Below are 16,162 nucleotides of genomic sequence, written 5' to 3'. Positions count from 1 at the left end.
AAAAAAAAAAAAAATGATCAAACTTAAAGTGAAAATCACAATACTTTTAAATTATTTTATTCAAGCAATTTTATTAATCATTATTTTTTGTTACCTACACGTTGTTACTTAGGAAGTGGGAGCGCGGCGTACTGTTGTTGTTACGTACACGTTCCTTAAAAAAAAAATGAAAGCATTATAATTCAATTCAAAGTTGGGAAATATCATATTTTTTTTAGGTCACCTGAATTCATTCAGGTGACCTATTGCTATCTGTTTTTGTCCGTCGTCGTTCATCGTGCGTCGTGCGTTAACATTTGAACATTTTCAGCTTCTTCTCTGAAACCCCTGAACCAATTTCAACCAATTTTGGCATATAGCATCTGTGGGTGAAGGGGAACAAAAATTATGAAATTCGTTGTCCCTGCCCCCCTGGGGCCTGAGGGGTGGGGCAAAAACCATCAAAATGAGTGTAATTTTAAAAAATCTTCTTCTTTACTCCTGGACATCAAGAAGCCAAACTGTGGGCATAATTATAATGAGCATTGAGCCCTCTACCAAAATTGTGAAATTCATGGCCCCTGGGGCAGGGGTTCTTGTGTTAGGGTGGGGCTCTATTGGTCATATAGTGAAAATGGCAAAAACCATCAAAATGAGTGTAATTTAAAAAAAATCTTCTTCTTTACTCCAGGACATCAAGAAGCCAAACTGTGGGCATAATTATAATGAGCATTGAGCCCTCTACCAAAATTGTGAAATTCATGGCCCCTGGGGCAGGGGTTCTTGTGTTAGGGTGGGGCTCTATTGGTCATATAGTGAAAATGTAGAAATTCTTTGAAAATCTTCTCTGTCTCTGGGTATTAAGTAGACAAACTAATAGCATGGTAATGATGAGCAAGGATGCCTCTTTATACCCCCCTTAAATAGGTGTGGGGGGGGTATACTGGAATCGAGTTGTCCGTCCGTCCGTCCGTCTGTAGACGCAATGGTTTCCGGGCTCTAAAGCATTATCCTTTCCACCTACCGTCACCATATCATATATATGGACTACCCATGGGATGAAGATGTTCCCTATCGATTTTGGGGTCCAAAGGTCAAGCACACTGGACATCGGAGTAGCAATAGGGTTTCCGGGCTCTAAAGCGTTATCCTTTCCACCTACAGTCACCATATCATACATATGGACTACCCATGGGATGAAGATGTTCCCTATCGACTTTGGGGTCAAAAGGTCAAAGGTCATGCGCACTGGACATCAAAGTAGCAACACTCAGAAAAGAGGTAGTTTATACCTATTACCAACACCCTTTGGGAGATTGGGGTAAGCGGGGGGTATTCTTAGTGAGCATTGCTCACAGTACCTCTTGTTAAAAATTGTGAAATTCATGGCCCCTGGATCAGGGGTTCTGGTGCTAGGGTGGGGCTCTATAAGTCATATAGTGAAAATGCATTATTTCTTTGAAAATCTTCTTCTCTGTCCTTGGGTATTAAGTAGACAAACCAATAGCATGATTATGATGAGCAAGGATGCCTCTTTCAAAATTGTGAAATTTATGGCCCCTGGGTCAGGGGTTCTGGTATTAGGGTGGGACCCTATTGATCATATAGTGAAAATGCATTTTATTTCTTTGAAAATCTTCTCCTCTGCTGCTGGGTATTAAGTAGACAAACTAATAGTATGATAATGATGATCAAGGATGCTTCTTTCAAAACTGAAATTTATGGCCCCTGGGTCAGGGGTTCTGGTGCAAAGGCGGGGCTGACCACATAGCTATTCAATGTTTCTTCCATCCAAAAGTAAAATTCTTATATTTAAACACAAACCTAATTCAAACATTGGAAGGTTGTTACATGATACTCAGGTGACCTATAAGGCCCCTGGGCCTCTTGTTTATTATTTATAATTGAAAGTTCAATTATCTTTTATCTCTAAATTTCTTTTTTAAAACTACCAGTTGGTAGACACTGCTAGCACAAGTTCTGCCTATATGTTGTTACAAGGTGATAGTCAGTTGTTGCGAGTGTTTATTGAATTTGAGAGCAGAACGGAAAGCATATGTTGTAGGCCTATATGTAACAGTGCGTAGCTTCGATAGAGCCATTTTATCACAGTTTATTTATGTCTTTGTCCAAGTGCTTGTTTGAAAAAGTACAACAAATTCTACTGGGTTTTTTATGGCAAAGTCGTTGTGCTGACAAAAAATATTCATGTCTTGTCCCTCATACCTTCCTTTGAAAATTGAAAAAAACACTCCAAATCCTCTTTACTGACAGCAAATACACCTTTAAGGTAGCTATTGATAGCTAGCCCCAAAAAAACCGCTCATTGAATTTTTTTCAATTTTATTTATTTTAACATTTTGACTTTATCCTAAAACATATCAAAAAATCAACAAAAGTAATCAGATTAATTTTCGAGGAAAGCGAGATTGAAATCCCCTCTTTTGCAGCCCCAAAAGGCAAAAAATGCCAAAATTGAGCAAATTAACACAGAAGCCAATAAAAAATTTATTGACACCAGAAATATTGTTTGTCATATATAGTTATGTAAATTAAACACAAACAGATAAAAAATCAACATTGATTGGAAATTCAAAATGCATCGAAAGAAAACATTGGGATGATTCGACTTGGTAATTGGGCAAATTTACCCTAAATATGGCGTTTCTCAAATACTATCAGGCATACATTTTCTGACAACAACAAAATTCTGCTCATAAAATTTCTGATTTTATTTCATTTTTACAATAAGTCAAGTAGTATCTAAAATGTTGAATAGAAAAATATATACCAAATGAGGTTTAATCTGAAACTATGCATACATGCCAACTTTTGAAAATCCCCATGGGGGATTTTGCGCGCGACGACCTTTTTTCAACGCTCAAAATTCACGACATTTTACCATGAAAATAAATATTTGTCTTTTCAAATAAAATATCAATCTAATCATTATACATGTATCATACATCAAGTGTGTTTGACCATTAACTTTAACAAAACTATATAATAAAAAAACTTTGAAAGATATAAATAAGTATTTTATTAAAATCATCTATTCAGCAAAAAATCCTCTCCAACAAGTCACATACATATTATCAAATAATACTCAAAGTTGCATCCTTTTACACCATATACACATTGTCTGGTCTATATATCAAAATTTTCATTAAAGCACATGCATTTAGGTACGACTACAAAGGCGATCTTGCTTGTCTGTAAACAATTTCATGGGCTTGCAGAGTCTGGTGGAACAATCTGCATTGCAACCAGAAAAGGAGTGATCTGCCCTGCTATGAAGTTTGCGAACAAAACCTTTGCACCCATGACATCTGAAATAATTACCAGGAAAAAAACACATCAAAATATACGTTTTTACTTGTAAAATAAGGCTACTTGCAAATATAAAATTCAATACAGACTTGTGCAAATTACGCATCACAAAGTCTAATGAATACTACATTATATAGACTATGTAATACATCGCTATAGACAGATAGATTCGGATAGCCTATATTATTATAGTTGGAAAAACATATATTTTACGTACCTTTAATATTGCATATTTTGGATGCTGTCAGCGAGAGGCAAAAATCGGGAATGTCCGATTGTTTGGTGGTGACACTATTATCATTGCCATTCACGTTTGTGTAAAGGATATGTCAATTTGAAATCCGTCTTCCCGATTAATTACTATCAAAACATGCTTCGCACTGTCCAATAAGCACCCCGACACAGGCGGACCAGGTAAATTACATCACCCCGATACCATGCGACACAGGTAAACAGCAATGGCTGACTATTGTCCCGATTTCTGATTGGCCAGTTCAGAAATGACGCGGGATTTCAAATTCCGGTTGGAAATGGGGGTTTGTTGTCGTAAAATGGGAGATATTTTTAGAAAATCGGGATTTCGGGGTATTTTTGCAATCCCGATCGGGATATCGGGATTTGCGCTTCAAATCGGGAGAATCCCGCACAAATCGGGAAAGTTGGCATGTATGACTATGTCAGATTTTGTAACCCTACCCCCTCCCTTCTAGAAATGAATTTTAAGAGATACAGTCAGCAGAGATAAACTATTGACCTTGAATGATTAAGCATTCCCAAATTACCACATTGAGCATTCAAACTCACAATACTAGAAGTTTCTATGAGCCATTTAAGAATGATATATAGTGTGTGCTATTGCAGTTGACCTTTTCGCACTCACAATGATTGCCTAAATATTTAGTTATTTTTCATACAATTTCTTGTAATAACTGGACCAAATCTATTACCTATACATATTTTTTGATAGAAATTTATATCACTATACAGTATAATACACCAAATATGTTTAAATAACCATTTCATATTTCAATAAATAATTAATATCAATGGAAAGAGACCCATGGACTGCCCATGGATCACTACATGTAAGTCCATCTGAGTCATCTTGCCCTCACAGATAGCCTGAGATAGGTGTGTCTTTCATAAGTTTAAGATTTCTAATTGTAGTTTCACAATGAACCAAAAACTCACTATTGGATAACTGAGAATGCATGTACATGTATATTGCATTAACTAACTGTAGTTTTCCCCAGGTGAAGGTCTATGTTCACTGTATTTATCAGGGTTCGAAATTAACTTTTTCAAGCACTAGTCCGAACGGACTAGTCACTGTTGATGTTCACTAGTCCGCAAAGCATTTCACTAGTCCGTCCAGTATATCATAAAATGATCTTCATTTAAATCAAACCAAACACATCACAGTTGCAAACAATTCAATTTCTGACACCTACAGAGGAAAAAGAGACCAACATATTTTATTTCGCATTCAAAATCTTCAGAAGCATACAATATTAACCTCCGAGTTAATCCTTTTATAAACGTCCATAAGTACGTTCGAGATCGATGTTCCTGTTCTTTTGGTGCTCAGATTTTAGAGTCACAGGAGTTCGAAATTTTATCAATAAAGTCGATAAAATTCACTCGATTGACCAAGTCATGAGCTATAGTGTTATGAACTACTGTGTTAGAGTCGCGAATGACGAGAACATGTGCACACAAACGTGCATGTTTTCAGACCACACTACTTGCAATTCTTGCACCTAGAATATGTTCTCGTGATGTGTACTCGGCGTTCGGAATCGTCAGGAATTTGACAATTTGTGCACGTTCGAAGAACGGCGGTCTCGAACGCACTCCATGTGTTTGGAAGATCAGGATGTCATAGTCATGCAAACACTTGACCATGCAGGTAATCAACCATAAGTTCAAACATCTAAGAGACTCAGACAAATCCTCCTAAAAATCTTTACCACATTGAAGATTGATTTCCGGATTTTCACTAGTCCGTATGGACTAGTGCTATAGAGAGTTCACTAGTCCGACACGTTTTTTACTAGTCTTGGACTTACGGACATGAGTTAATTTCGAACCCTGTTTATAGGGGAGGGGGGGGGGGGTGAATTAGTTCCATTATGAAACTTTTCTAAAAATTTGATATACATTAATGTATCAATGATGTATGTTTCAACTAAATTTTGAATTACAAGGAAAATTCAAACACATTGATTGAAGTTATAAAATTGATATTCTATCATGTGCACATTTTTTACTAATATATCTAAGAAAGAATAATCAACATTGAAATTTCCTTTACATCTATGCAATATTATTGTCTTTCAAAAGGTTATAATGTACATGTAATACACGAGTACATGTACTTGTTTTCCCTTAAATTCACAATTTAGTTTAAAGTATGTTGTACAACATCCACTGCTCTGAGCTCATATAAGTGAATTAATGTTTTTCATCCAAGTCCCAAATTTTGCAGTAATTCTTTCATCTTTGGAACTTGATCAAAGATTTTTAAATTTGGGAGTTGTGGGGGTCCAGGGGATATGTCATCATCACTGTATATGGAGTACCTGTTCAAAATATAGATAAATATATTTAAATATAGCAAAAAAGATGAATATCTGATATACTCAGAATTGTATTTACAAATGTTTATCAAAAGAAAATGTAGTACCTCTCTTGCTGTTATACTTGTTGACTCGAAATCCACTTCAACCTGCACTGGTCCTATCTAACCTCCCTTGTTCCTCAGGTTGATGCCTAGAAAAAAGATCATCATAATTGATATTTGCACAGTTAGGTCTATATTATACCATTGAGTAATTAGACTGCGTCAGACAATGTGAATTTTAAAATTGTGTCTCAACACATATTCAGGGAAAATTTAAATACTGATGTTTCAAAATTATAAATTGCAATATGAGATGACATGTATATATGTTTTCATAAACTGCCATAGACTTATCATATCTGTTTTATTTACAAAATGTGGGTCAAGAAAAGGGCATACGTGTAGTATACATATCTTATTTATACATACAGTGCATACATTTGCCTATGAGAGGGCATATGCAGACTTGTGATTAATTTACATTATTTTTAAAAAGGTTTTGCCAACCTACATGTTTGTGTGAAACACGAAACCTCACCCATACGGAAAAAAACTATAACTAAGTTATAACTTTGTAACTAAGAAAAGTTACAAAAAAGTTATAACTAAGTTATCGGAGTTTGGAACCACTTCTTCAAATAAAGTTATACTTTACTTATAACTCGGGTACAAAAAAGTTATACTCATGTATAAGTTATCATCTTTTATTTCAACATGAATACAACAAGTGCATAAAAGTTATCAAAAAGTTATACAGTGGAACCCCGTTATTACGTTTTCCATTTTGTCACGATAAAATAACGTAATACCGGGGGCAACGTAATAAACGTTCCCAGTTAAATCCATTAAAAATATCATTTGGAAATTGTATATCGTCCGTTGGTACTCCGTGAAGGGGTGTGTGAATATATCTTTTATTACTGTTTCTTTGTTTAAAAGACTATGGTACTTTGTTTTATTTACATCTTATCTTTAATGTCCGTAATTCTTCATGTTCTTATCCCTTTTCTTTATTTCGGTGTAGGATACATAAGGATGTTTTGATAAACGTTGCTTTTTCTGCATTCGTTTGGACCGCCATTTTGTTCAACTTTAAAACAATGCGTTCATGTAAATTTCTCTTAATAACTCGTTCCGGTTCGTATTCAACATTCGTATTAAAAAATAACAAAACATCGTTTTTATTAAGTTCTCTAATTACACAATACACAACACAATAAAAAAAAATCCCACCCAAAAAACAACAAAACTATAGACACAAAACGCACACGATACCCAACACTTGCACACTTCTCACCAACGATAAACATGCACGGAGAACAATTTAAGCGCAATCCACATAAAAAAAAAATATAATGATGCACGAAGATTTCATTTATAATGCTAAATGATGGCACTAAAATCACGTGCGCATCAAGGGATTTTAAAATATTCACTGAGGTAAATGCCGTGCACAAATCGGCCGATAGATTGGTGTATGTATGGACGAGATTTACGAACACCCAAACTGCATGTCCAAACGACGAACAATTTTTTTAATTGAACACCTTTAGTCACCTATGTCCAAGCAGTTACCCAAGCGGTTGTAACATTGCTACGATAAATTTTGTCTTTCTTGTTTGGTACCAAAGCTGTCCGTGAATAGAGTTTTAATAGCGAAGGTAATCACACTATGCTGAACACGCAGGTGGTTGAGAAATTATTTCTTTGATTATCAAAATATGAAAAATGAAGTAAATTTCATAGAGTACAATTTCTAAATAAACATTATTTAATTGTTTATCACTGGCTTCTATACGGAGTATTCACCTGTATTGATGTCGCTAGATCTATGAAGCGTGATCAGTCAAGCGTCTCTAATCCCCAAACAGACCAGGAAATTTACGTGGTGACTGCCTCAGGCAGTCAAGGTGTGAATGACTTATTATTTTGAGAATCACTATTGAATAATTAGGGGTTTATTACGTTTTTGTCTGAATTATTACAACGTAATACCGAGTCCTGGCATTTTAGGACAACGTAATAACGAGGTCTATTTTATATAGGTTTGTTAAGAAATGGTTTTGTGCTTTGAAATTCCAACGTAATATGCGGACTAACGTAATAAAGGGGGAACGTAATAACGGGGTTCCACTGTACTTCAAAAAAGTTATACTTCACAAAAGTTATCAAAAAGTTATACTTAAGTTATGGAAAAGTTACAAAAAAGTTATACCCAACAAAAATTGTGGAAAAGTTACAAAAAAGTTATACCTGACAAAATTTATGGAAAAGTTACAAAAAAGTTATACCTGACAAAAGTTATGGAAAAGTTACAAAAAAGTTATACCCAACAAAAGTTATGGAGAAAGTTACATAAAAGTTATACCCGACAAAAGTTATGGAAAAGTTACAAAAAAGTTATACCCGACAAAAGTTATGGAAAAGTTACAAAAAAGTTATACCCAACAAAAGTTATGGAGAAAGTTACATAAAAGTTATACCCGACAAAAGTTATGGAAAAGTTACAAAAAAGTTATACCCGACAAAAGTTATGGAAAAGTTACAAAAAAGATGGGGATAATAAGACATTACCGATTATAAACAGCGACTATTATTGGTATATTAATTTCATTTATAAAGGTGGCCGAGTGGTTAGAGCATCGCGCTCCAAATCACATGGCCTCTCACCTCTGTCGGCGCGGGTTCGAATCCCGCTCGCGCCGGTAAGTGAGAAAGTTTCCCAGTTTACTTTCGGAAGGTCGGTGGTCTCTTCCAAGGTACAAATGTATCTGGGTTCTCTCTTCCACCAATAAAAACTGGGTGCCACCAGATAACTGAAAAATTGTTGAGCGTGGCGGAAAACATCAAACAATCAATCATTTATAAAGTTTGGCACAAAAATATAAATAAAATATTCATCACTAACTCTTTGTACATATTATCACATTAAAAATTGGACAATCCCTTATGAAGGGAATCCCATATATATGTATATATATATATATATATATATATATATATATATATATATATACAGTGGAACCCCGTTATTACGTTCCCCCTTTAATACGTTAGTCCGCATATTACGTTGGAATTTCAAAGCACAAAACCATTTCTTAACAAACCTATATAAAATAGACCTCGTTATTACGTTGTCCTAAGATGCCGGGACTCGGTATTACGTTGTAAAAATTCCGACGAAAACGTAATAAACCCCTATTTATTCAATAGTGATTCTCAAAATAATAAGCCATTCACACCTTGACTGCCTGAGGCAGTCACCACGTAAATTTCCTGGTCTGTTTGGGGATTAGAGACGCTTGACTGATCACGCTTCGATAGATCTAGCGACATCAATACAGGTGAATACCCCGTATCGAAGCCAGTGATAAACAATTAAATAATGTTTATTTAGAAATTGTACTCTATGAAAGTTACTTCATTTTTCATATTTTGATAATCAAAGAAATAATTTCTCAACTACCTGCGTGTTCAGCATTGTGTGATTACCTTCGCTATTAAAACTCTATTTACGGACAGCTTTGGTACCAAACATGAAAGACAAGATTTATCGTAGCAATGTTAAAACCGCTTGGGTAACTTCTTGGACATAGGTGACTAAAGGAAGTGTTCAATTAAAAAATTGTCCGTTGTTTGGACATGCAGCTTAGGTGTTCGTAAATCTCGTCCATACATACACCGACCAAACTGTCTTGTGTTATCGGCCGATTCGTGCATGGCATTTACCTCTGTGAATATTCTAAAATCCCCTGATGCGCACGTGATTTTAGTGCCATCATTTAGCGTTGTAAATGAAATCTTCGTGCATCATTATATTTTTTTTATGTGGATTGCGCTTAAATTGTTCTCCGTGTTTATCATTGGTGAGAAAAGTGTGTAAGTGTTGGGTATCGTGTGCGTTTTGTGTCTATAGTTTTGTTGTTTTTTGGATGGGATTTTTTTTTATTGCGTTGTGTATTGTGTAATTCACGAACTTAATAAAAACAATGTTTTGTTATTTTTTTTTAATACGAATGTTGAATACGAACCGGAACGAGTTATTGAGAGAAAGTTACATGAACGCATTGTTTTAAAGTTGAACAAAATGGCGGTCCAAACGAATGCAGAAAAGCAACGTTTATCAAAACATCCTTATGAATCCTACACCAGAAATAAAGAAAAGGGATAAGAACATGAAGAATTACGGACATTAAAGATAAGATGTAAATAAAACAAAGTATCATAGTCTTTTAAACAAAGAAACAGTAAACATATATTCACACACCCCTTCACGGAGTACCAACGGACGATATACAATTTCCAAATGATATTTTTAATGGATTTCACTGGGAACGTTTATTACGTTGCCCCCGTTATTACGTTATTTTATCGTGACAAAATGGAAAACGTAATAACGGGGTTCCACTGTATATATATATATATATATATATCACATTACTGAATGTATAAAAGCTAGGTCTGTTTCATGTTCTGGAGGCTGACTTGGGAACTAATCTTGGTCCTCATCGAAAACTTGACAATGGCCTCTGAATCCCGGCATCGTCTTTAAATAAAAAAGAAAATACTCTAGTAACTAACTGTCATTGATTCTCCAATTTAAAAGATGGATGTCAGAAATTACAAGTTTTTTTGTTTTCACCTTTTAAATACATCTTCACAAATTGAAAGAAATGTGGGCGACTGATTATTCTTATTCGAAGTTAAACAATTTGTTATTAGTGTTATATAAAGAATTTATTAATTAGATTATAATCTCTTACCAAGAATAGTGTTTAAAATGGTCTTTTCATTTGCACCAGTTAGGTTCCCCCTCCTGAAAAGTTGCACTTGTTTTTTTTTTTGGCTTATATAAAGCTTGTATATCTTTGGGATAAATGTAGATCCCACTACCAGGCATCAGCTCCATCATCTAGAATAAGAAAAAGAAGCCAAGATAAAAGAAAATCATAATCCATTTATTTCAAAGCTTTATTATTATTATTAAAAATTTAAAAAAAAAGACTCGAAAACTTTTTTAACCTCCAGTTAACATTTTTTTTATTACTCATTCCGAAATTTTCTTATCTAATTTATAGCTTTTTTAACTTCATGTGAATAAAAAAGAATTTTCTCCCTACTTTCCTACTCGACCCTTTTTATCCCTAGTCGGGAGAGGCCTATAGAGGGCAAGCAAATATTTTCTTAAAGATGTAAATATTTTTTTCAGTATTAGGGAAGGGAAATTCTATACTATTATAAACACATTTTCTTATTTCTAAATCATGTAAATTTTCATAATCGTACTTTTATTATTTAAAAATGTTTGTCCACATAAGAATATGTATTTTGTCAACAAAATGGAGGGAATCAAGAAGGGCTAATATGTAGGACTGTATAGTCCAACTGCAGTTTTAATTATCCTCAAGTTAAAATAAACTTAATACATTCTGACAAAATTTGTGTAAATATTGTAAACAGAAACTTGCTTGAAAAGGCCTACCTAAGATCTTGGCGGGATGCACGCCAGAAAAGCCATGGCAGCTGGCTTTCACCAAATCCCCAACTTTATACTAGCAAAACTCCTTTCTTGGATCTTTGATGCGTGATATGGTTATGATGCTGACCTTTTCTTCCTCTATCCACTCCATAAGGGCATACATGGTTCGTTGAACAAACTAATAATAGAACCTTTCAACTTTCACCTTCTTGAACCGACGCTATCTTGTTTGAAAATGGAGAGCGGAGCCGATTTGACCAATCAGCGATTAGAGGAAATACCGGAATCAAGGAATTCAAAACCTTTATGACTTCAAATGATTAAAAATCGTAAAGTATATATGTGAGATTTTTTTTAGTTATTCATCAGTTTTGCTGAAATTGATCAGGAACAATCAAACATATTTTTATTTTTACGTAAATACCCGATTCGCACACTTCCGGTTATTCCGGATGTAAACGAAGAAGGCGCCATTTTAAAAACAAAGATTGAAATAAAAGCGAAACACTCGTCACTGCTCCGAAGCTATGTACCCTCACAAACGTGGTAGCTACCAGGTTTTCCATGCCGATAAGTCTAATCCAACACTCAAAGTATCCCTTTGGCGAATGCAACAAGGAAAAGACAACATTTGATCAGAAAATTTCGACAATGGAAGTGTGGCGTGTGAAACTGCTGGCCCTGTCGCCATTATGATTATCGATGCCTTTCATGAGAAATCATTTAACCAGGTTAGTTTTCGTTACGATTGTGTACCGTAACTGTTGATGTAGTTGAAAGGTAACAAGTTCCTAGATTTCGTTTTATGCATTATATTCTGATGCTTGTAAATGATCCAATATTCATAATCGTAAGTTACAAGCCCGGCATGTAGCCATTATTTTATTTATTACATTTTATTTGTGAATTTTTATTTCCCCTCAGACATGACTTCAAATTGTAAAATGTTTAAATGCAATGTCAAGCAGATTTATTTACTTATTTCTTTTTTACGTCATCAGTCACATTGTGATTTATAGATATCATAGGTTATATGATCGATATATATAATAGCCTATCAAATGACATGTTGCACCGAACATTATATAGAAACATTTGTGCTATTTATGTACTTTTACAATATTTGTTTTGTTTTTAGTTGCTTCAAGATGTTGCTGAAGAACCTGCTTTCTTACCATATCATATATGTTGACGGAGATTCAGAATGAGACAAAGAGTTTGATATATGATCCTACACCTGACAGAAAAAGTTGAGGATCTTGGACCACTTTGGTGCTCATCTTGTTTCTATTTTGAGGATTGTAATGGATAATTGAGATGCCTTTTCCATGGCATCCAACATATTGAAACCCAAATAGCATTTGCGGTTTGTGTTCATCAGCAGCTACTGACGTTGTCCCAAGCTCTGAAGTTTGACAGCAGTGAAAGGGAACAGACAGGGTTGCTGTTATTGGAGCCTATGTAAAAGACCTTTGAAATCTGAGGAACAGGCAGTCCTTTTGACCTTAGCTGGAGAGTAGGTCCGTGTGGTTTTCTTCAAAAGACTACTTGTGGACGAACAGGTTGAGACAACAAAATAATTCGATTCAAGGAAACATTCATTGGGAGATTAGAAACTTTTGTTAAAGTAACAGGACATGACTACAAATGAAAAACTTTGTTTTGTTTTCACAGTTCCTAACAGGATTGAACAGGAATATAACATGAACATGTTCAATGTCCAGAACAGAGACATCATTTAACAGTCATACCTTGTTTTGTGTCACATTTACCAATGAGATTTGAATATAGAAATATTTTTTGATACTTTTTTGGAAAAGACGTTTTTATATATATGCCTTAATTTGATTTTGATAGACTATGTATACCTAAATTGATGAATAGTGTCTCTTTTAACATGGAACAGAAGTCCATATGGACTTATTTTTAATAAATACTGTGACATATCTCATACATGTGTTCAGTTCATTATTCGTTTCAATTAAACAATTTGACCTGCCATTCTCCATAAATAGCACCTAGTGGTAATTGATCAACAATCATCATACATGGTGTTTTGAATTCTCACGGGTTGTATCGGCGTATAAAGTTCATTAAAAATATAATATATAGAATGTTTTATTGATCGTACAATGCATTTATTATTCTATAAGTAAGGATCCTGGATTGTGTAATTTTTCCATGCAATTTCTAATCAATTCCTTAATCATCCCCCCAAAAGAAAAAGATTTAAAAATTCAACATTGAAATTTCCCTCTGACTAGCTTTTTTGTGGCAAAATAAGAAATGACACAGTTCACTGAAGTGTTTGAAAGTGAATAATCACTAAACAATTTACAGAAGTCAATCCAGTTAAAGACCCAATTTTAAGATAATGCCCCAAAATTGTAAACTGCCTGTCAATCAAACATTTAACAATAGATCTCAGGTGGAGGGACATCTGCAGACACTGGTCTCCAGCTACCCCAGAGAGGTGTTTTGATAACAATAACAGCCAGTATCTACAGGCATTCTTTAGATCTTGAGGAAGCCCAGTATACCAGAGTTTTGATAGCATTGACCTGTCCACAACTGCTATTTTCTTGTAATTCAATTGTTTTTAAAAAGACCTCTGAACACTGGAATTTCAATAGTATTTTTTCCCCCTTTATATACATGTATTATAAATTACACAATCAGAAATCAAACAATAATTTGCACAATAATTTCTAAAACTTGTAACTTATTGAAATAATTTATGTCATGAATTTTTTATACCTCTATATTTATAACAGAAATTATTCATTGAGTCAATGACTGAGAGAGAGGGGGTGGGTGTAGAATGTGTGTCATCTACCCTTACATGTAGGAATACAACCATTATTCAAACACTATGACCACAGAAACTCTGCAGAGGTCCCTGAGACAGGTCCTGTGTATATCAAGACAGCATGGACAGGTAGATTTCTACCATGTTTTGTCTGTATTTCTTAGAGTGTCATGGGATATAGCAATTAACACCTTGGTAGACCCTGGCCACTCCAGGTAAATAACATCTGTTTAGATTGGGCTCCACCTACATTTTCACAGACCAAAGGGTCATGAGATAGGTCTTTAACATTCAGTTAATTACTATGAAAGTGTCAAAAAGTATTGGTAACCCCCACCCTCAAATGACAAAGTCCCAAAACTGGTACATAAATATTGGATATGCTTGAAAATGGCTAAGTCCAGAAAAGTTACATTTTAGTTATACATGAAAATGACAAAGTTCAAAAAGTTACACTTTAGTTATACATGAAAATGACACAGTCCAGAAAAGTTACATTTTAGTTATACATGAAAATGACAAAGTTCAAAAAGTTACACTTTAGTTATACATGAAAATGGTTAAGTCCAGAAAAGTTACTTTTTAGTTATAACTTTTTTGTACCTCAAGGCCTAGGTATAATTAAGTTATACTTTAGTTATAACTTAGTTATAACTCATTTCGGTATGGGCAGGTTTGATATATTTCTTAGGTCACTGAAATTTCAAAGTAATAGTATATGTATACTATAGTTTAGGGAATCATAATTCAACACATGCCATGCCCCCCCCCCCCCCCCCCCCCCCCCCCTCCCCCCTCCACTTTCTATCCGGTTCCCTCATACCCCTAGATAGTAGGTCTATACAGATATTTGTCTTTCATTACTTTTATACATGTAGTTCAAGGTATGTTATTTTCGTAACGGTTATTTTCATAACGATATTTTCTTCATAAAAGAGTTGTGAGAGCCCATGTTTACAAATGTGGTATACATTTACATGACATCCGTTCGTTTACAATCACATGCACAGGTGGGAGTTATATTTTAAGCACACATGGAATACATATATACATACAAAATAATACATCTACTGTATGTTGTGTGTTTAAACTTACAGATGTTATTATAAATCGCGTTGTGAAATAGCAGAGGAAATGTGAGTTGAACTTTTGAATACAAATTTATGGCATTTTTTTCACTCACCATACGAAACTATGATTTCGTTGTCCAAGTTGAATGCATCCACCAACTTCCTCTTCTTGCAAGAAACTTTGTTTAGCCTCTCAATGACTATAAACAGTATTTAATCTCGCATGCTCTGCACTCGGACATTACGATGTATCAACCAACAACTTTGTTTACGTAGCGCATCTATGTACATGGATTGGTGGTTGGTTTAACATTTCGATTAGCAAAAAGATTCACACAGATGGAACATTTGATCTACCATTATTACAGATATTGACGTATACTTATGTGGTATGTGCATATTTTCTCTAGGCGAGTCAGTCACAGCAACAAAACACTTTCGGAACCCCTTTTTGTTTTTCGACTATTCTATGACGGAGTAAGGAATTCCGGAAAATGATTTCACGTGAAAATACATAATTTTTACTGATCACGTGGTTGCTATCCATCGCTACCTTAAACGGCACAAAACACCCTAATGCAGTGTTATTTACAAGCCGTTAATGTGATAATTGTTTGTTTGTCAATTAAATCTAATCTGTTTATGAAATGGCTAACAACTGTTTTCAAATCTTCTCGCTCGAGGTCGCATATGACGTCACAGATAATGGCGCGTAAAATATCAAAGAAAATATGCATATCGCAAGATTTGAATTTCATCGCTTTCAAACTCGAAAACTATGCAAACTGTTTGATTTAAAACACATGTAAAGTAGTTTTAGACATGAAATGAATTAATTTTGCTGAAAAAATTAAAACGTTTAGAAACATGCG

General features: G+C 34.6%; 1 protein-coding gene and 2 long non-coding RNA genes across 4 annotated transcripts in view; 2 read left to right on the top strand and 1 right to left on the bottom strand.

Annotated features, from left to right (window-relative positions):
* The window catches only part of LOC125674155 (DNA mismatch repair protein Msh2-like), a 243,605-nt gene that overhangs the window by 29,446 nt on the left and 197,997 nt on the right, over positions 1-16,162 (top strand). The gene's annotated exons all lie outside the window — the stretch shown is intronic.
* Positions 9,078-11,545, bottom strand: LOC125674165 (uncharacterized). Its single transcript, XR_008800971.1, has 2 exons — positions 11,415-11,545; positions 9,078-10,844 (listed from the first exon to the last, which is right to left on the bottom strand). It is a non-coding gene; the product is annotated as an uncharacterized LOC125674165 (long non-coding RNA).
* Positions 10,749-13,362, top strand: LOC125674163 (uncharacterized). Its single transcript, XR_007370025.2, has 2 exons — positions 10,749-12,142; positions 12,550-13,362. It is a non-coding gene; the product is annotated as an uncharacterized LOC125674163 (long non-coding RNA).

This window comes from Ostrea edulis, chromosome 3 (genome assembly GCF_947568905.1).
Source record: "Ostrea edulis chromosome 3, xbOstEdul1.1, whole genome shotgun sequence".
Taxonomy (NCBI): Eukaryota; Metazoa; Mollusca; class Bivalvia; order Ostreida; family Ostreidae; genus Ostrea; species Ostrea edulis.
This window is presented reverse-complemented; position numbering and strand designations above follow the sequence as displayed.